Genomic DNA, 20,802 nt, shown 5'->3' with positions numbered 1-20,802 from the left:
TGGCGACAACATCGATGTACTGTGGAGACCTCACGCCCCACGTGTTGAGCAATTCGGCGGTACGTCCACCCGGCCTCCCGCATGCCCACTATACGCCCTCGCTCAAAGTCCGTCAACTGCACATACGGTTCACGTCCACGCTGTCGCGGCATGCTACCAGTGTTAAAGACTGCGATGGAGCTCCGCATGCCACGGCAAACTGGCTGACACTGACGGCGGCGGTGCACAAATGCTGCGCAGCTAGCGCCATTCGACGGCCAACACCGCGGTTCCTGGTGTGTCCGCTGTGCCGTGCGTGTGATCATTGCTTGTACAGCCCTCTCGCAGTGTCCGGAGCAAGTATGGTGGGTCTGACACACCGGTGTCAATGTGTTCTTCTTTCCATTTCCAGGAGTGTATTATTTCACAAGTATTAATAACCAGCAGAATAATAAACTACTGCTAAATGAAAAGGCAGACGAAGCATTTCGGTGATCTTCGGTTCTCGCCTAATTTGGATGGCGGACGAAGTGGCTCGGCTGTAAGATCAGAGCTGGTTCGGCAGCCTCGGAGGACGGATATGTTATCTGCCGCGGTCGGAGTCAGTTAAGACTTTATTACCAATTTATCGTTATTTGGACATATCGTTGAGAATACTGTGATACTTATTATGGAAATACGCTGTTCATTATTTTGTTTAAGAATGGAAATTATTTGTGACTCTAAAGTGGAATTTAATTGTGCAGTTTCTCGTATGCTGCTAATAAAAAGCAAGTGGCATCCCGTATAAACAAACTAATTGAAAATTTAATTAATTCTGACGTATCAGTCCCTCGCTAAGAGTTTCTTACAGCTTCAAGATGACGTATTCACGGCCTGCGTGCCTTTTTCTGCGCAGGGGACAACAACTGTAGAGGACTGCAGATTGGTGAACCTTTATTAGAACTTACGCATTCCACTCAAGGCGGTGGAAGCAAATTGGCACCAGCCCTCGTGTGCTCCAATCTTACTACGAATGAGATCAGTGACATGTCGTCTGTGGTAACACAGAGGAGGTATGAAGGAGATAAATTTTCGAGGGAAGGGGTTTATCATAAGTACATACAAATATCTACGTCACACCCTCTCTCTCCCTTTCCTGTTGAAACCGTTTACAAACTTAGTCAAATAATCCAAAGGCTAGAATCAAAGACAAGCAAGCTGCCGTTCTGGTCTCTGCACTGTGGGTATTCTAGTCCCTCGTCCTGAAAACCTTATCTTCATTAATTACGTTTTTCTATTATTCCTGTTTTGTTCCGTGTATATCAGCACATGTTCAGCTAGAATTTAGTATAATTTTAATGTGCTCTTTTTGCTGGATTTATTCTCAAGAGATTTATGTGTATTTCCGCCCATCTGTTGACACTTACGGAAACTGTCGTCATGGGAAATGGAAGACACCGGATACGCAAAACAATTTAATCACGTTGTTGTGTATTACTACCTTGTATAAATTTATATGTTTATGTCTCAGTGCAATAGAATTTACTAAGGGAGATGGGAAGATAAGTTACACATTATCATAGGGGGCCAAATAACTTTTATGGAGTGCTGCAGTACAATCCAAAGAGACGCAGTGACCTCACACTATTGTTCAAAGCTCTACGAATCGTTGAATTCCTCGAAGACAGAAGGCCGCTCTTTGGTCACGAAGCCATTCGAAAACCGCTGTGTGAACGTCCTAATTGTTGGAAACTCTTTCCCCCGGATGTTCTCCCAGCTTGCCGAAAAGATGGGAGTAGCGTTGTGCGAGATCTGGACTGTGTGGCGGGTAAGTATCAGCCACGTCTGAGCGGTCAAATTTGTTGGCACTACAATATTTTTGGTCAAAAGAAGAAATTAATGTTTTTAAGCTGGTAATATTGAACTCGTTGTTATTGAACTAGTGTGTGTAGTGTCTCTGTCTGTATGTCTGTGAAGGACACTATCCTGAGCGGCGGCGTCGACTACTCCCACAGCATACGTAATTTCGTGCAAGTAGACAAGTTACCCTCGTGGTGTAGAGGCAGCCGCCGACTCCAGCGGTTGCCTGTAAAATTCTTGATACGTAAGAGAAAGAAAATTTTTATAGGGTCTTCTCGAACTGGAATACTGCATTCGCATATGGTCATTCAATGATTGTCTGCGAGTGAAATGAGGTCGTTTTAGAAGAGAAAACTTTCTCTATGCTTTTGACCGTGTTACTGAATCAGGTTCTACAGCAAACGTCGACCACCAAATTTTCGAATCCTATGCAAGCTTGTCGTACATCACAGTTCATCACAGAATCTTTTGATCAAAAACAAATACGCGAAATCACCTTTGAAATGCAACAGAATGTATTATGGCTGTTACTGAACTTCACATTAACGTTACATATCGCTTGTGAACCTCGAAAAACTCAAATTATACAATATGGCGGCTAACAATGACCGTTTCATCGCACACACTTCATCATACACGTCCTCTCGTTATCCTGTCTCGCAACAAAGTCCCGTCACATCCCGATTTTCTTACATTTTCTTCGCTCGCTGTGGAGCAACGTTAAGTCAAGGAATAAATATTTCGCTTGCGCAGGCGAAACGCGCCACCTTGCGGTATATATTAACTTTAAAGTTATAATAATAGAATTTTCGTTGAACTAATTAGTTGATTGATTTCACGATTCTCACACGCCACTACGGGCCAAGGGACATAATGGCATTCTGGCCGCCAGCACGGGCCAAGGGTCATTATAGAATCATGCTACCCTTGCTTGAAGCGACATTGCGCTTGAACCAAACACCATCAGAGCTTCACGGTGAAACATTATCATCAGGATTTCCTTCCAGCGAGCCGGATAGGAACTTGGCGAACAATATTCCTCCATTGGCGCCTACTGGAACCGCGCGACCACTACGGCCGCAGGTTCGAATCCTGCCCCGGGCATGGATGTGTGTGATGTCCTTAGGTTAGTTAGGTTTACGTAGTTCTAAGTTATAGGGGACTGATGACCTTAGAAGTTAAGTCCCATAGTGCTCAGAGCCATTTGAACCATTGGCGCCTGCCCCGGCACAGCCTCCCCGCCCTCCTCCCCAACCAAACCCCATGCCATTCCCCTCCTCTTGAGATCCTCTTAACCCGGCTTGCCCATACCCCTCTAGGCCGCATAATTGGTCTCCTTCCTGGCAACCCCATCTCCAAGTACTGGCGTGGGGTTCGAGTCGGGTGCATTCGCTTCACATGACCAAACCACTTCAGCAACAAAGCACTCATCCTCTCCTCTGTAATCAATGTCACCTGCTGGTCTCTCCTTACATAATCATTGCTGACTCTGTCTCTCCTAGTTTTTTGTACAGCTGGCCTAAGGAACTTCATTTAACATGCTTGTATTTGACTCTCTTCTCCCTTCTTTATGACACAGGCCTCTTCACAGATTCACGGTGAATCTGCGTGCAATTTAGCCGCTTTGCCCACAGGAATTGTAGTGGCACGCATACCTCAACTTAGGAGCACCCCGTCAGTTGCCGCGCTATTCCACTCGCAAGCTGTGATGCACCCGTTCGTTGTCCGTACCGCAGCACGACTGTGTCTGCAAGATACCCGCAGCATGTAGTCTCCTCTGACAATGTGTTACTCATGCTGCGTGGGACGACATGTTCTGAAGTCTCTACGTGTATTAGGGACTGACTTTTTAGATTCTAATTTTCTGCTGGTTTTTTATTGAACATGCGTGACGTTCTGAAGGTTGTCTTCAGTTGCCGGCATTATCTCGCTAGTTAACACGGGGGCGAAAAAGCGTTCACCATTGCTTTTTGCGTGAGTTGTGAGAATTCGTCTAGATAAGAAAGGGCGCAAGCATCTCGACTGGGCAAAAAGGCATTTGGAGGCTTGTGTGTGAGTATGTAGCTTTGTGCGTACGTACTCTGGATGAGTCGCAAAGATGTCTTTGATTTCTTAAACAATTCGAAATATCAGAAACGAGGTTTTCAGAAGCAGTAGTACGCAATGGGGCACAGTGGTCGAGCGGTTCTAGGCGCTTCAGTCCGAAACCACGCTGCTGCTACGGTCGCAGGTTCGAATCCTGCCTCGGGCATGGACGTGTGGGATGTCCTTAGGTTAGTTAGGTTTAAGTAGTTCTGAGTCTAGGGGACTGATGATCTCAGATGTTAAGTTCCATAGTGCTTAGAGCCATTTGAATCATTTCGAGTGGGGCACACAATTTTGTTTTATGGTTCTACACATCTGTTCCGCAAACCATTGTACAGTGCATTGCGGATGGTTTATCGTATCAATATTATCGATTTCATGTCCTACTCCGTTCGTGTGTTAGGCGAGGGAAAAATGACTGACTGTATGTCTGTCTACGCAGTGTGATGTTTCATATTCTCATGGTCGCTATGCATTGTATACGATCATGGAAGCATAGTGGTCACAGAGCCGTACTCCAAAAGAGTTCCGCGAAATTTAATCAACACGGTTCAGCGAGAACTACGCCGTCTTTCTTCCAAGGATCCCATTTAAGTTACCCGAGCATTTCTGTTACACATTCGGATGGTCCATTCGGAGCTGTTACGATCCTAGAAGCGCGTCTCGGAATTCCTCCGGTGTTTGTTGTCATGGTTACTTGATAAAGACTCGAGACACAGGAAAAATACTCTACGATTTGTCGTTCTGGGGTCGTCGGTGCTTCTTGCTTAACAGACGCACTGAATTTTCGCAGAACCGTTCTGACAAATCGAAGTCTTTCAAGCGCTTTCCATAGTAGTGATTTTGCTTGATTGCCCTTTTTTATGTCGCTTCTTAACATTCTTAAATACTTATACGCCGTGACGCACTTCAAGTGTTCACTGCTAGTCTTGTAATGAGATGCCGTACGGCTCTTTACGTTCTAGGCTTTGCCTTATGCAGTATATATCCATATTTAAACAGAATGGCTATTCAGTATGACACGTGCAAATTTTGCCCATATGAAATTCCTTACGATGGTCCAAGTACGATACTTTCGTGGACAGAACGGGATCGTCAGCGAACAATGTCTCTGATGAATCGTTCATAGATAATGAGAACATCAGAGGTCCTGATATGCTTATTTGAACCACACCCGATATTAGTTTCGTTTCTGCGGAACGTACGCCGTCCTGTATAACGTATTGGAGTCTATTAGTCAAACATTCACTGAGGCACTTACGTATTTCCGAATACACTCCGTATGATGTATGTTATTAGTACTCTTAAATTCTTGTAATAACGCAGATATTAAAACCACTGACGCGTTTAAGAAAAATATAACTCTACAGCTAATGTAACAGCATTCGAAAGTTGTTCAAAGACAAGAATCGTGATTTAACACATGTTAATTCTGGTGCTGAAATTTTACACAAAATTAGCTGCGAAATGCGCTCCAAGATCTGAATCGGTTACATCCCAGTGAAATGTTTGTAGGACTGTCTGCGAGCGTATTTAAATTTAACATTCCTGGGATAATGGAAGGTTCCACAACGGAAGTTTCTTCGATGACTCACCCTACGTTTATTCTCCAGGACCGTTCGCGATGTACCTGACGAGGGATTAGTTACACAGCCAGTAATGCAGTTTGCGTAAATTTCCATTAGCGCGGTTCGTCAGTGTTGCTTCATCGGTAAAGAGCTCACACATAAAAAATGTAGTGCTGTCTCTCAGGAGCCCCAGCGCGTGTCGAAAAATTCTGTACGACGTTTGAGAACCTGGTGCATTAACAGATGAAACGGAGGAATATGTCCAATCAGGTAACTACCTCAAGGGAGTGTAATAGAACTCATACAGTTTACAATACACAGGGTGTAAATTTTAAGTCGACAAACCAGAATAACTTGAAAAATAAGCTTCAGACAAAAAAATGTGTAGGATCCAAAAGTTGATTATTTTCGAGGGTGACATCTGGTGGTGCTAAATTTAGCCTGCCACCCCAGCCCCCCCCCCCACCCCCCGCGGTTGGGGCGGGAGGCAACTTTAAAAATTTCAAATGGGAACCCCCATTTTTTTATTGCATTCTTGGTAGTTGGCGCTTAATTCAAGAAAATCCATGTTTTCAGTTTTGCGTGGAAAATGGTTACGGATAAATAAAAAATACTTATTTACTTCGTAAATTTTGATTCGCTAAAACTAAAACTCTCCCTCCCTCCCCATAGGGTGGGGTTTGAGAGAGAGGAATCAGAGTTTTACAAATGTTGACCCAAAAACTGTATTACTTTTTTCCGCAGATTCAAAAAAAAAAAAAAAAAAAGAGTTTCAAATGGCTCTGAGCACTTAACTTCTGAGGTCATCAGTCCCTTAGAACTACTTAAACCTAACTAACCTAAGGACATCACAAACATCCATGCCCCAGGCGGGATTTGAACCTGCGACCGTAGCGGTCGCGCGGTTCCAGACTGTAGCGCCTAGAACCGCTCGGCCACACCGGCCGGCTCCGCAGATTCAGATAAGTTTCGTTTGTTTCGTGGTCATGAGGCCACACAAATTTTAATTAACAAATCATCTGACTAGCTGACTAACTAACCAGGCATCCTACTTACTAACGAGTGAACTCATTTTTTATTTATCCGTAACCATTTTACAAGCAAAAATGAGAACATGGATTTTCTTGAATTACAACGCGAAATACCAAGAATCAAAACAATTTTTTTAAGACAAAATGTACGTAGTTTTTTTATGTAGAATCTGATTCTACAATAAAAAATGGTGGTTCCCGTTTGAAATTTTAAAGTTGCCTCCCACCCCACCCCCATGAGGCTGGGGTGGCGGGCTAATTTTAGCGCCGTTAGATGTGCCCCTAGAAAATAATCAACTTTGGATTCTACACATTTTTCCGTTTGAAGCTTATTTTTAGGGTTATTCTGGTTTATCAACTTAAAATTTACACCCTGTATACAGGTTGTCTCAGAAATGTTGTGACAAACTTCTACGGAAGGTGGGGTACGTCATAAGGATGAGAATTGCATAGAAACCCATGACCGGATGTTGTGACAAACTTCTAGGGAAGGTGGGGTACGTCATAAGGATGAGAATTGCATAGCAACCCATGACCGGATACGACGACGTGCGCCGTCGGGTGGTGCTGTACACGAGAGTTCTACAGGGAGACGCCCCCTCACTCATCGGATTTACCGTACCCTGATTTGTTTCCGTGGGGAGTCATGAAATCTCTCGAGTCTAGTCTGGAACGGATCTCGTCGCAAGAATCGTCTGCGCAGCTGCAGCTGCTATAATCAAAGAACCTCCCGGAGTGTTCGAGTGTGTCCGTCAGTCAATGCTTCATCGGTGACAGGCATTGTGTGGCGTATGATGGTGCGGACTTCGAGCTTCTGTTGTAACGTTAGAGCTGTATTCTTGTCGTACACCATGTGAAACGTCCCCTTAGAACAATTTTACACGACTGTGCTGATAAACCTCTTACACTATTTGCTTTTCAAACAGCTGAGCAAAACTGACACACAATATTTTTTTAGCGCAACGCAATCTGACTTTCAAAAATCCCTACAAAAGAATGGCCCTGACTAACATTAACCTATACCTTTCACAAATCACTTACGTCACAAAAATCTTCATTACTCGAACTACTGCAATACAGCGAGCGCCACTACTGCCAGCTAAATAAAAGATTCAAACTACGGAAGGCACTAACTACTGATAGGCATAGTTAGCAAATGAAAGATTTTAATAGAGAACAAGCAATGTATTTACCTTAATATCATCAAAAGTCATAATATATGTAGCAGTTCATAACATCCAGTATAACAGATTTCAAAACTCCGCCATCTCTCTCCCCACATCCACTACTGCTGGCGGCTCACCTCCAACTGCGCAACGCTACGCGCTGTTCACATCCAGCTGCCGCTGCCCAACACTACAATGGCAGGCAACAATGCAAACTAGCCACAGACTGCACACAGCACAGCCAGTGATTTTCATACAGAGCGCTACGTAACGTTGCCAATAAGAAAACATAAACAGCCTACTTACACATGTGTACTCATTATGTCCAAAAAAAAAAAAAAAATGTTTCAAATGAATCACTCTCCCGTTTCCTTTCCGATCTTCGACCTTTGCTACCAGTTACCCCTGACTTTTGCGGCCATGGGTTGCTGTGCAATTCTCAATTCTTACGATGTGCTCCACCACCCCTAGAGGTTTGTCGCAACGTTTATGGGACACCCTATATAAATGACGTCGTAGGTAACGTCGGAAGTCCCTTGAAGCTCTTCGCAGACGATGCTCTTGTATACAGACAAACTACAACGATAGAAAATTATAGCGAATTCTGGGAACAACTGCAGAGGGTCCACAGTAGGTACAGAGACTGACTGCTAATCCCATACCGAGCGAGGTGGCGCAGTGGTTAGACACTGGAGTCGCATTCGGGAGGACGACGATTCAATCCCGCGTCCGGCCATCCTGATTTAGGTTTTCCGTGATTTCCCTAAATCACTCCAGGCAAATGCCGGGATGGTTCCTCTGAAAGGGCACGGCCGACTTCCTTCCCCATCCTTCCCTAATCCGATGAGACTGATGACCACGCTGTCTGGTCTCCTTCCCCGCAACAACTAACCTAACCAACCTAATCCCATACATAATCAAACGCAGCGTATTGCGGATAAACAGGCACAGTGAACCGTACTGTATGATTAAGCAGTTGACGATCAGTTACTTTTAAAAAAAGCACTCCGTCTTCAGGCCACAAGTGGCCCATCGGGACCATCCGACCGCCGTGTCATCCTCAATGAGGATGCGGATAGGAGGGGCCTATGGTCAGCACACCGCTCTCCCGGTCGTTATGATGGTTTTCTTTGACCGGAGCCGCTACTATTCGGTCGAATATCTCCTCAGTTGGCATCACGAGGCTGAGTGCACCCCGAAAAATGGCAACAGCTCATGGCGGCCCGGATGGTCACCCATCCAAGTGCCGGCCACGCCCGACAGCCCTTAACTTCGGTGATCTGACGGGAACCGGTGTATCCACTGCGGCAAGGCCGTTGCCAGTCACCTTTAAGCTCCTACCTTAATTAAATATCTGGGACTATGCACACCGAACGATTTAAAATAGGAGGACCACATAAAAATAATCATAGAAAAAGGATATGCGAGACTGAGATTCAATGGAAAAATTTTCAGGAATTGTAGTCTACTCGCGAAGAAGGTTACTAAAAAAAAAAAACTCTTGCCAGACCGATACTTGAACGAGACTCGTCACTATGGGATCCTTACCAGTTTGGATTAATAGATAAAACAGAGAAGATTCAAAGAATAGCAGCCTGTTTTGTTACGATTCTTTTAGCAAGCGTGAAAGCGGCACGAAAGATACTCAAGGGACTTTACCGCCAGACGCTCCAGCAGAAGATTTATGCATGACGGCGTTGTTCCTGTTAAAATTCCGACAGCGTACGTTCTTCAAAGAGTCAACCGATATATAGCTTCCACCTACATATATTCCGCTATAATGCCACGGAGGCGAGATTAAGAGAGGTTCGGGCCGGTAAGAGGCTTCCTGCTAGAGTTCTTTCCGCGCACAAGTAGCGACTGGAACAGGAAAGGAACGAAGTAGAGAGCTGCACAAAGTATCCTCAGCCACACACTACGAGGCGGCTGGTGAAGTGTAGATGTAGATGCTGGCTCATCCCACATTCCTTGGCGAAACGTCTCGAGCCACAGTGCGCATCGACAAGCGACGCAGACACAACATGTCCTCCGTGTCCCCTGTCTATTGTAGTCGTCTTGCTCGTCCTCTGACGTCATCCAGCACGTCACACTAGTGTCCTGATAGTGCGTGCACGTGCCTGGAGCGCTGGACACCCTCGTACTGTTCTGGCACAATTTCTCTGACAACCAGTTTACGCAAGTAGCATGCCTAACTTCTCGTTCTTGTTGTGCATGTCTGCCCGGAGAGAACTTCCAGACTTTAATGAGCTGTCATACGATGCACGGTACGTCGACACACGGCACGATTCTTGCTAATTCTGCAGAACGAAGGCCGTCCACTGTAACCGAGCGGTTCTAGGCGCTTCAGTTCGGAACCGCGCTGCTGCTACTGTCGCAGGTTCGAATCCTGTCTCGGGCATGATTGTGTGTGATGTCCTTACGTTAGTTAGGCTTAAGTAGTTCTAAGTCTAGGGGACTGATGACCTCAGATGTTAAGTCCCATAGTGCTTACAAGGGAACATCCCCATCGCACCCCCCTCAGATTTAGTTATAAGTTGGCACAATGGATAGGCCTTGAAAAACTGAAGACAGATCAGTCGAGAAAACAGGAAGAAGTTGTGTGGAACTATGAAAAAATAAGCAAAATATACAAACTGGGTCGTCCATGCGTAACATAGGCAATATTAAGGGCAATGTGAGGCGAGGAGCGCCGTGGTCCCGTGGTTGGCGTGAACAGCTGCAGAATGAGAGGCCCTTGGTTCAAATCTGCCCTTCACTGAAATTTTGCTTTCTTTATTTTCGCAAAGTTATGATCTGTCCGTTCGTTCATTGACGTCTCTGTTCACTGTAATAAGTTTAGTGTCTGTGTTTTGCGACCGCACCGCAAAACCGTGTGATTGGTTGACGAAAGGACGTTCCTCTCCAATGGGAACCGAAAACATTTGATCGCAAGGTCATAGGTCAACCGATTCCTCCACAGGAAAACACGTCTGATATTTTGTATACGACACTGGTGACAGCATGTGCGTCACATGACAGGAATATGTTGTCGACCCACCTAACTAGTACACTTGGCGAATGGGTGAAAAGTCTCTTCTACCTTGCCCGATTTAGGTTTTCTTGTGGATGTAATAATCACTCCAAAAAAGTGATGAAAACATGAGTTTTTATAAACTGAAAGTAAAAAGTTAAAATTTTCGGTCGAGAGAAGATTTGAACCACGGACCTCTCATTCCACAGCTGTTCACGCTAACCACAGGACCACAGAGCTCCTCACTTCACAGTGCCCTTAATATTGCCTATCTTACACATGGACGACCCAGTTTGTATATTTTGCTTATTTTTTCATAGTTCCACACAACTTCTTCCTGTTTTCTCGATCGATCTGTGTTCAGTTGTTCAAGGCCTATCCACTGTGCCAACTTATAACTAAATCTGAGGGGGGTGCGATGGGGAGGTTCCCTTGTTAGAGCCTTTTGAACCAGTTTTTTTTGCAGGACGTAGGCGTAAACAGACGGAAGGCTTCACGCCACGATGAACGCCAACGTGACAGCACCACCGGCGGGTGTTTGCTCCATAGCAGCGGGATCCATCGGCACTGTACCTCAGTATCAGTACATATTTCGGGTGAGAACTTTTATAAAATCTAGGAACAACGAATCTACTTGATTTCTTCGGAGTCGTCCCGGCTTAATTGTCGCACCCGTACAAAGGTGAGTGATAACTATATTAGTTTCAGCAGCGTTTAGAAACATCTAATCTCACTAAAATAAGTAAAGATCCAAAACTCGATAGAATACCTGTCAGATGTTACACAGAATTCGCGGCTGACTTAGGTTCTCTTTTAAACGTAACGTACCATAGATCCACTGAACAAAAACCAGTGGCCAGTGGTTGGCGGAAACCACGTTTCAAAAATGGTTCAAATGGCTCTGGGCACTATGGGACTTAACATCTGTGGTCATCAGTCCCCTAGAACTTAGAACTACTTAAACCTAACTAACCTAAGGACATCACACACATCCATGCCCGAGGCAGGTTTCGAACCTGCGACCGTAGCAGCCGCGCGGTTCCGGACTGCGCGCCTAGAACCGCTAGACCACCGCGGCCGGCAAAACCACATTTCACACAGTGTTCAAGAAGAGTAGCAGAACTGATCCACAAAACTACCGCCCAATATAACTGAAATGCGTTTGTTGTAAAATATTAAAACATTTTCTGAGCTCAAACGTAATGAGGTATGTCACACAGAATGACGTCCTCGTACCGACCAACAAGGATTCTGAAAACATCGACAGTGCGAAACATAACTTGCGCTTTTCTCATATATGCTGAAACCTACAGACAAAGCCAGTCAGGTGGATGCAGAATTTCTCAACTTCCGGAAAACATTTGACTCAGTGCCACACTTCAACTTAATGTCGAAAGCATGATCACAGGGGGCAAGAACCGAAATTCTTGATTTGACTGAGATGGACGCAGCGTATTATTTTGGCTGGAGAGTCGCGGCAACTTTAGAAGAAATTTCACGTGTGCCGTAGGGAAATGTGTTTAGATCCTTGTTGTTCACACTGTATATCAGTGTCCTGGGCACAATGTTAACAATAACCTCAGACGTTTTGGAGGTGCTACTATTATCAACGATGAAGTAGTGTCTAAAAAAGCTGCAAAAAATTAAGGTATATGTTCTTACGATTTGAGAGTGGTGCAAAGACTGACAACCTGATTTCAGCCTACAGAAATTTTTTTTGAACTTCACAAAATTAAAATCTTGGTATACTACAATCAAAATATCATTGAGTTACAATTGTTGTCGGCTCGTAGAAATAACTGCGTCGAACAATATGTACGGATATGAAATAAAATGACCACATAGGCTCAGTCGTTGATAACATATATGGCTGATTCGTCTCAGTGGTAGACAGCGCAGAAACACAGTCGACAAAGCAAATTGCTTACAAAGCACTAGTGCGACGCTTCTTAGAACATAGTACAGCTTGTGGGATTCATACCAAATTGGACAGACAGGCGATATCGAAGGCATACGAAGGGTGGCATCACGAATGCTTGCCGGTCTGTCTTGCCCATGGTAAGCATCACTGACGTCCTGCAAGACCTTACCTGGCAGAGAAATACATCAATTGTCCCGCGGGATCCTACTTACTATGGAACCGGAAGCAACTCTAAGAAGTTCAGTGGCAAGTACCCACTGCCTTGCACTTCAAAGTGGCTTGCAGAATATGGATGTAGATGTAAATAGAGCACCGGAGCAGGAGCGGAATTGTCAAAATGACTTGGACGACAGTATTAGGTGTAATTATTGAGATTTGCAGATAATTCGTGAGAAAGTTTCATCCGTTCAAACAGTAGTAACATGCTGTCGGATCTAGAGGCATTATCAGTTCGGAGGAAATGTTAACTGTAGTAGACCCTGACTGCAGTGATAATCTCGTTTTGTTCACGAGTCTGATGAAGTTGTAGATTTCGGTGTGCGAGTGAAAGCACCGTTTAATGACTCAAAAAAAGAAAAAAAGAAAATGCATCCCTGATACATTTGTTTTCTAAACAAAATGCGTGCTTAAACAGCTCCAATAGGAGTTAACGGTGTCTTGCAAATTATTAAGGATTAACAGTACTATGTGAAGTGTATCGATCACCTGTACTCGGCTGTAGGTAAAGGAAACAGCAGAATTCAGTTTACTGTAGCAAACTGAAAAAAAAAAAACTTGCGTTTTGTGTTCGAATGATGTTACCTGCACGTTGTATACTTGGTTTGCGCTCTAGTGTGTTTATTCACACTGCAGGCAGGACTTACACGGGGCTTTGACCACGTAAGACTTTCGGAGGTACGATCTCCCATCTGGTCGTTTGCTTCACGGGAAAGAGAAACGACAGTTCAGAGAAATCGCAGCTAGCAGATATTCGAGGATTGTCTAATATCTCCGGACTCCTACTCACAAAGCTGAAAGACCGACTTTTAGCGAAGAATCTACTACTTTTTTCTATCCGTACAACTCGTGTTAGTAAAATTAGATCAGTAGCAAGTGTCACAGAGGCACATACTGTTTTTCTTCATACTTCTTCTGTGAACCGATCGATGAGAATCTTAAATTCATGTTACAATAAACAACGACGTAGCCACTCACTTCAGAATGATACGTGTTGATGTAAATACGATGTAGAATGTAGACCGAACACAAAATTTCGAAAAAAGCAGCTTGGCTGCAATGCTATTTAGTTAGTACGTTCGAGTCTTGAAATACATGAGCAGTCTCATCCGTTTAGTTTTTACTTCGCACCGTCCTGATTTTCGAAGATTTTAGCGAATGGTCAACTTTACTCTACCGTTCAAAACACCACACAGAGGCGAAGTTAAATATCCGAATGGAAGTTAATATGGTTTCATATTAAAAATAAGAACAAAAGATTTATAAAACTTTGTTAACTTAAAATGAGTGAAAAACAGTCGAAACTTACCACAGGATCTTGTCAGTCGTCTCTTTGCAGCTGGCAAACTCTTTATAATGCATTCACGTAGGTCTTGGACGGGTAACCTCTTGAGAGACGAAAAACTGGTGTCTATAACTTTCTAAAACTAAACTTATGTCAGGGAACTTGAAACACGATCATTCACGTGCTTGTCTCAAAAAGGGCTAGCCGAAATAATGTTTTTAACTGAAAGGAGAGTAAAGACAATATGTTTAAAAAATAGGGCGCGATAACCTGCCTCTTTTGTTACTCCTTCGTGAGGAAACGCGCAAGAAAAACGGACCGAGGTAACGACCAGCGGGGGTGGGCGCGACACACGCTGGAGGCGCAGGCAGCTGAGGAGAGAGAGCAAAGCCTCTGGGCCGCTCCTTCACAGAGACGTCACGCGTGCGTCGGTTTCGCGACTAGTCGTCGGCGATGGGGCACGCAGAACTGTGTAGCATCCGGACAGGTTCGGGCATTAAGTATCTCCCGTCTTTGCGACGCTCCCCCCCCCCCCCCTTCCGTGACGCCGCCGTGGTGGTGGGGGAAGACGGACCGGTCAGCGGCGACTAGCCGGCTTCGTCCTTTTTCGCTCTTTTCCGTCACCCCTCGCCTAGTTGCAACCTTCGTTTATTGTCCCGGCTGTTGGCTTCTGGCGTGGTTTAATGCCGCTATCCGCACCGTAGTTAACCAAACACCACGGCGTAATCCGCGGGCAGCATTAAGCGGTTCCATCTCGCACGCAACCTGTACGAACCGATTGCGTTTATGTTACTGGAAGGACGTTTATGTCCTTTTGTTTAATGAAAGCGATTGCAGCACACACGGGCAGGCGTACTCTAACAAGGGATTTACACAAGTTGCGAACTGGTACAACGGAGTAAAAGCGATTATTTTAATACAACAGTGACCTCGCATTTGTTTACTTAATTGAACTACTGCGCGCCTTGAGAGTATGGTTAAAATTCGATGTTAAATCCTAAATACGAGTATTTGGTAAACACGTTACAACGAAATCCTATCCACACAGATTTTGCATTCCATTTATATTCATTCCTTCCGCTACTGTTAGTTTGGTGGATGATAGATCACGGAACTCCTTTCTTTTGTCTTATGAGTACTGATTTCTTATTTCCGAGCTAAGCGTTCCGGGGAGTCATCTTTCGTGTTATTTTCTACAATATAAGACAAATTTCATGAATTTAGTGCGTACAGAAAATTTGACAAGGTTCATATTTCGAAAGAGAACAGTTTTTTACGTGCTTCCAAGAATTATTAGTAGTAAAATGTAAACATAGTGTAAATATTGCTGCAGATTTAAAATTGCTAAAAACACTGCTAGTTAAAGGTAGATCGTATACGGTTAACGGATACTTTTAGCCTCTGCCTCAGGTGTAGTAGCGGCGGAACATTTGAGGAGAAACTTGGAGGACATTTCATGTCATTTTCCTGGTCATGCTGTAGTATCAAACTGTTTTTCAGGCGATTAACAGCAGCATCGATACATTTGGAGAAATGCATGGTATACACTGCGCTGTCTTACAATGTATTTATTCACAACCGGTGTAGTAGCGGCGGAACATTTGAGGAGAAACTTGGAGGACATTTCATGTCATTTTCCTGGTCATGCTGTAGTATCAAACTGTTTTTCAGGCGATTAACAGCAGCATCGATACATTTGGAGAAATGCATGGTATACACTGCGCTGTCTTACAATGTATTTATTCACAACCGGTTCCGTTCATTGATCATCTTCACAGTTTAAAAGTATCTATTGTGACAACTTCACATATCATACATGTTATTTAACCTGAAAAGAAATGCTATGGCTGATTTGCAAACGTCAGAAAATAGATACTAAACGCCATAACTTGAAGTGAAAAGTTTGTAGCAAACAAAAGACAGCATGTCATTCTCAAAGGAGAAAAGTCTTCACACAGAAAAATGACTTCAGACGTACCTCAAGGGAGTGTTATAGGACCATTACTTTTGACCATAGCAGACAACATCCGAAGTTCGCAAGACTTTTCGCGGATGACGCTGTTGTCTACAGAGAAGTCGCACTATCCGAAAATTACCTCGAGCAATTAAACAGAGAACCGACTCGTGGAGATAACATCTTGGACCCACTGATAACAGACAGACCCGAACTTTTCGACTCTGTAAGCTCAGAACAGGGAATCAGTGATCATAAGGCCGTTGCAGCATCCCTGAACATGGAAGTAAATAGGAATATAAAAAAAGGGAGGAATTTTTATCTGTTTAGCAAGAGTAATAGGAGGCAGATTTCAGACTACCTAACAGATAAAAACGAAAATTTCTGTTCCGACACTGACAATGTTGAGTGTTTATGGAAAAAGTTCAAGGCAATCGTAAAATGCGTTTTAAACAGGTACGTGCCGAATAAAACTGTGAGGGACGGGAAAAACCCACCGTGGTTCAACAACAAAGTTAGGAAACTACTGCGAAAGCAAAGAGAGCTTCACTGAAAGTTTAAACGCAACCAAAACCTCTCCGACAAAAAGAATCTAAACGATGACAAAGTTAGCGTAAGGAGGGCTATGCGAGAAGCGTTCAGTGAATTCGAAAGTAAAATTCTATGTACAGACTTGACAGAAAATCCTAGGAAGTTCTGGTCTTACGTTAAATCAGTAAGTGGATCGAAACAGCATATCCAGACACTCTGGGATGATGATGGCATTGAAACAGAGGATGACACACGTAAAGCTGAAATACTAAACACCTTTTTCCGAAGCTGTTTCACAGATGGAGACCGCACTGCAATTCCTTCTCTAAATCCTCGCACCTGACGGGATACCAGTTCGATTCTACACAGAGTACGCGAAAGAACTTGCCCCCCATCTAACAGCCGTGTACCGCAAGTCTCTAGAGGAACGGAAGGTTCCAAATGATTGGAGAAGAGCACAGGTAGTCCCAGTCTTCAAGAAGGGTCGTCGAGCAGATGCGCAAAACTATAGACCTATATCTCTGACGTCGATCTGTTGTAGAATTTTAGAACATGTTTTTTGCTCGCGTATCATCTCATTTCTGGAAACCCAGAATCTACTCTGTAGGAATCAACATGGATTCTAGAAACAGCGATCGTGTGAGACCCAACTCGCTTTATTTGTTCATGAGACCCAGAAAATATTAGATACAGGCTCCCAGGTAGATGCCATTTTCCTTAACTTCCAGAAGGCGTTCGATACAATTCCGCACTGTCGCCTGATAAACAACGTAAGAGCCTACGGAATATCAGACCAGCTGTGTGGCTGGATTGAAGAGTTTTTAGCAAACAGAACACAGCATGTTGTTATCAATGGAGAGACGTCTACAGACGTTAAAGTAACCTCTGGCGTACCACAGGGGAGTGTTATGGGACCATTGCTTTTCACAATATATATAAATGACCTAGTAGATAGTGTCGGAAGTTCCATGCGGCTTTTCGCGGATGATGCTAGGTATACAGAGAAGTTGCAGCATTAGAAAATTGCAGCGAAATGCAGGAAGATCTGCAGCGGATAGGCACTTGGTGCAGGGAGTGGCAACTGACCTTTAACACAGACAAATGTAATGTATTGCAAGTACATAGAAAGAAGGATCCTTTATTGTATGATTATATGATAGCGGAACAAACACTGGTAGCAGTTACTTCTGTAAAATATCTGGGAGTATGCGTGCGGAACGATTTGCAGTGGAATGATCATACAAAATTAATTGTTGGTAAGGCGGGTACCAGGTTGAGATTCATTGGGAGAGTCCTTAGAAAACGTAGTCCATCAACAAAGGAGGTGGCTTACAAAACACTCGTTCGACCTATACTTGAGTATTGCTCATCAGTGTGGGATCCGTACCAGATCGGGTTGACGGAGGAGATAGAGAAGATCCAAAGAAGAGCGGCGCGTTTCGTCACAGGGTTATTTGGTAACCGTGATAGCGTTACGGAGATGTTTAGCCAACTCAAGTGGCAGACTCTGCAGGAGAGGCGCTCTGCATCGCGGTGTAGCTTGCTCGCCAGGTTTCGCGAGAGTGCGTTTCTGGATGAGGTATCGAATATATTGCTTCCCCCTACTTATACCTCCCGAGGAGATCACGAATGTAAAATTAGAGAGATTCGAGCGCGCACGGAGGCTTTCCGGCAGTCGTTCTTCCCGCGAACCATACGCGAGTGGAACAGGAAAGGAGGTAATGACAGTGGCACGTAAAGTGCCCTCCGCCACACACCGTTGGGTGGCTTGCAGAGTATAAATGTAGATGGAGATGTAGAAAATTGTAGCGAAATGCAGGAGGACTTGCAGAGGATCGGTTTATTGTACAAGGAGTGGCAGTTGACCCTCAACACAAACACATGTAACATATTGCGCGTAAATAGACAGAAAGAGTGATTATCGTATGGTTACACGATTGTAGGACTATCATTGGAAGAAGCTATTTCCACAAAATATCTAGCAGTATGCGTACGCAGCGATTTAAAGTGGAGTGATTATATACTGAAGCGCCCAAGAATCTGGTATAGGCATGCGTATTCAAATAGACATGTAAACAGGCAGAATACGACGCTGCGGTCGGCAACGTCTATATAAGACAAAAAATGTCCGGTGCAGTTGTTAGATTGGTTACTGCTGCTACAATGGCATGTTATCAAGATTTAAGTGAGTCTGAACTTGGTGCTATAGTCAGCGCACGAGCCATGGGACACAGAATCTCCGAGGTACTGATGAAGTAGCGATTTTCCCGTACGATCATTTCACGAGTAGACAGTGAATATCAGGAATCCGGTAAAACAAAATCTTCGACATCGCTGTGGCCAGAAAAATATTCTGCAAGAATGGGATCAACGACGACTGAAGAGAATCGTTCAACGTGACATAAGCGCAACCCCTCCGCAAATTAATACATACACTCCTGGAAATTGAAATAAGAACACCGTGAATTCATTGTCCCAGGAAGGGGAAACTTTATTGACACATTCCTGGGGTCAGATACATCACATGATCACACTGACAGAACCACAGGCACATAGACACAGGCAACTGAGCATGCACAATGTCGGCACTAGTACAGTGTATATCCACCTTTCGCAGCAATGCAGGCTGCTATTCTCCCATGGAGACGATCGTAGAGATGCTGGATGTAGTCCTGTGGAACGGCTTGCCATGCCATTTCCACCTGGCGCCTCAGTTGGACCGGCGTTCGTGCTGGACGTGCAGACCGCGTGAGACGACGCTTCATCCAGTCCCAAACATGCTCAATGGGGGACAGATCCGGAGATCTTGCTGGCCAGGGTAGTTGACTTACACCTTCTAGAGCACGTTGGGTGGCACGGGATACATGTGCATTGTCCTGTTGGAACAGCAAGTTCCCTTGCCGGTCTAGGAATGGTAGAACGATGGGTTCGATGACGGTTTGGATGTACCGTGCACTATTCAGTGTCCCCTCGACGATCACCAGTGGTGTACGGCCAGTGTAGGAGATCGTTCCCCACACCATGATGCCGGGTGTTGGCCCTGTGTGCCTCGGTCGTATGCAGTCCTGATTGTGGCGCTCACCTGCACGGCGCCAAACACGCATACGACCATCATTGGCACCAAGGCAGAAGCGACTCTCATCGCTGAAGACGACACATCTCCATTCGTCCCTCCATTCACGCCTGTCGCGACACCACTGGAGGCGGGCTGCACGATGTTGGGGCGTGAGCGGAAGACGGCCTAACGGTGTGCGGGACCGTAGCCCAGCTTCATGGAGACGGTTGCGAATGGTCCTCGCCGATACCCCAGGAGCAACAGTGTCCCTAATTTGCTGGGAAGTGGCGGTGCGGTCCCCTACGGCACTGCGTAGGATCCTACGGTCTTGGCGTGCATCCGTGCGTCGCTGCGGTCCGGTCCCAGGTCGACGGGCACGTGCACCTTCCGCCGACCACTGGCGACAACATCGATGTACTGTGGAGACCTCACGCCCCACGTGTTGAGCAATTCGGCGGTACGTCCACCCGGCCTCCCGCATGCCCACTATACGCCCTCGCTCAAAGTCCGTCAACTGCACATACGGTTCACGTCCACGCTGTCGCGGCATGCTACCAGTGTTAAAGACTGCGATGGAGCTCCGTATGCCACGGCAAACTGGCTGACACTGACGGCGGCGGTGCACAAATGCTGCGCAGCTAGCGCCATTCGACGGCCAACACCGCGGTTCCTGGTGTGTCCGCTGTGCCGTGCGTGTGATCATTGCTTGTACAGCCCTCTCGCAGTGTCCGGAGCAAGTATGGTGGGTCTGACACACTGGTGTCAATGTGTTCTTTTTTCCATTTCCAGGAGTGTATTTCAATGCTGGGCCATCGACAAGTGTCAGCGTGCGAACCATTCAGCGAAACATCGTCGTTATGGGCTTTCGGAGCCGAAGGCCCACTCGTGTACCCCCGATGACTGCACGACACTAAGCTTTACGCCTCGCCTCGGAACATGAACACCGAGATTGGACTGTTGATGACAGGAAAAATGTTGGCTGATCGGACGAGTCTCGCTTGAAATTGTATCGAACGGAAGAACATGTCATGAGACAATCCCATGAATTCATGGACCCTGCATGTCAGCAGGGGACCGTTCAAGCTGGTGGAGCCTCTGTAATGGCGTAGGGCGTGTGCAGTTGGAGCGATGTGGGACCTCTGATACGTCTAGATACGAC

At 45.3% G+C, this 20,802-nt stretch overlaps 1 protein-coding gene and 1 pseudogene across 1 annotated transcript in view; both read right to left on the bottom strand.

Annotated features, from left to right (window-relative positions):
* The window catches only part of LOC126163042 (sodium-coupled monocarboxylate transporter 1-like), a 141,696-nt gene extending 127,132 nt beyond the window's left edge, over positions 1–14,564 (bottom strand). The window contains exon 1 of the mRNA XM_049919925.1: positions 14,128–14,564. The gene's annotated coding sequence lies outside the window, so the exon portion shown is untranslated. The remainder of the gene's footprint in view (positions 1–14,127) is intronic.
* LOC126164322 (5S ribosomal RNA) lies at positions 8,875–8,992 on the bottom strand (annotated as a pseudogene).
* Positions 14,565–20,802: the final 6,238 nt, after the last annotated feature.

Source organism: Schistocerca cancellata, chromosome 2, assembly GCF_023864275.1.
Source record: "Schistocerca cancellata isolate TAMUIC-IGC-003103 chromosome 2, iqSchCanc2.1, whole genome shotgun sequence".
Lineage (NCBI taxonomy): Eukaryota > Metazoa > Arthropoda > Insecta > Orthoptera > Acrididae > Schistocerca > Schistocerca cancellata.
The sequence above is the reverse complement of the archived record's forward strand: the minus strand, read 5'-3'. Positions and strand labels throughout refer to the sequence as shown.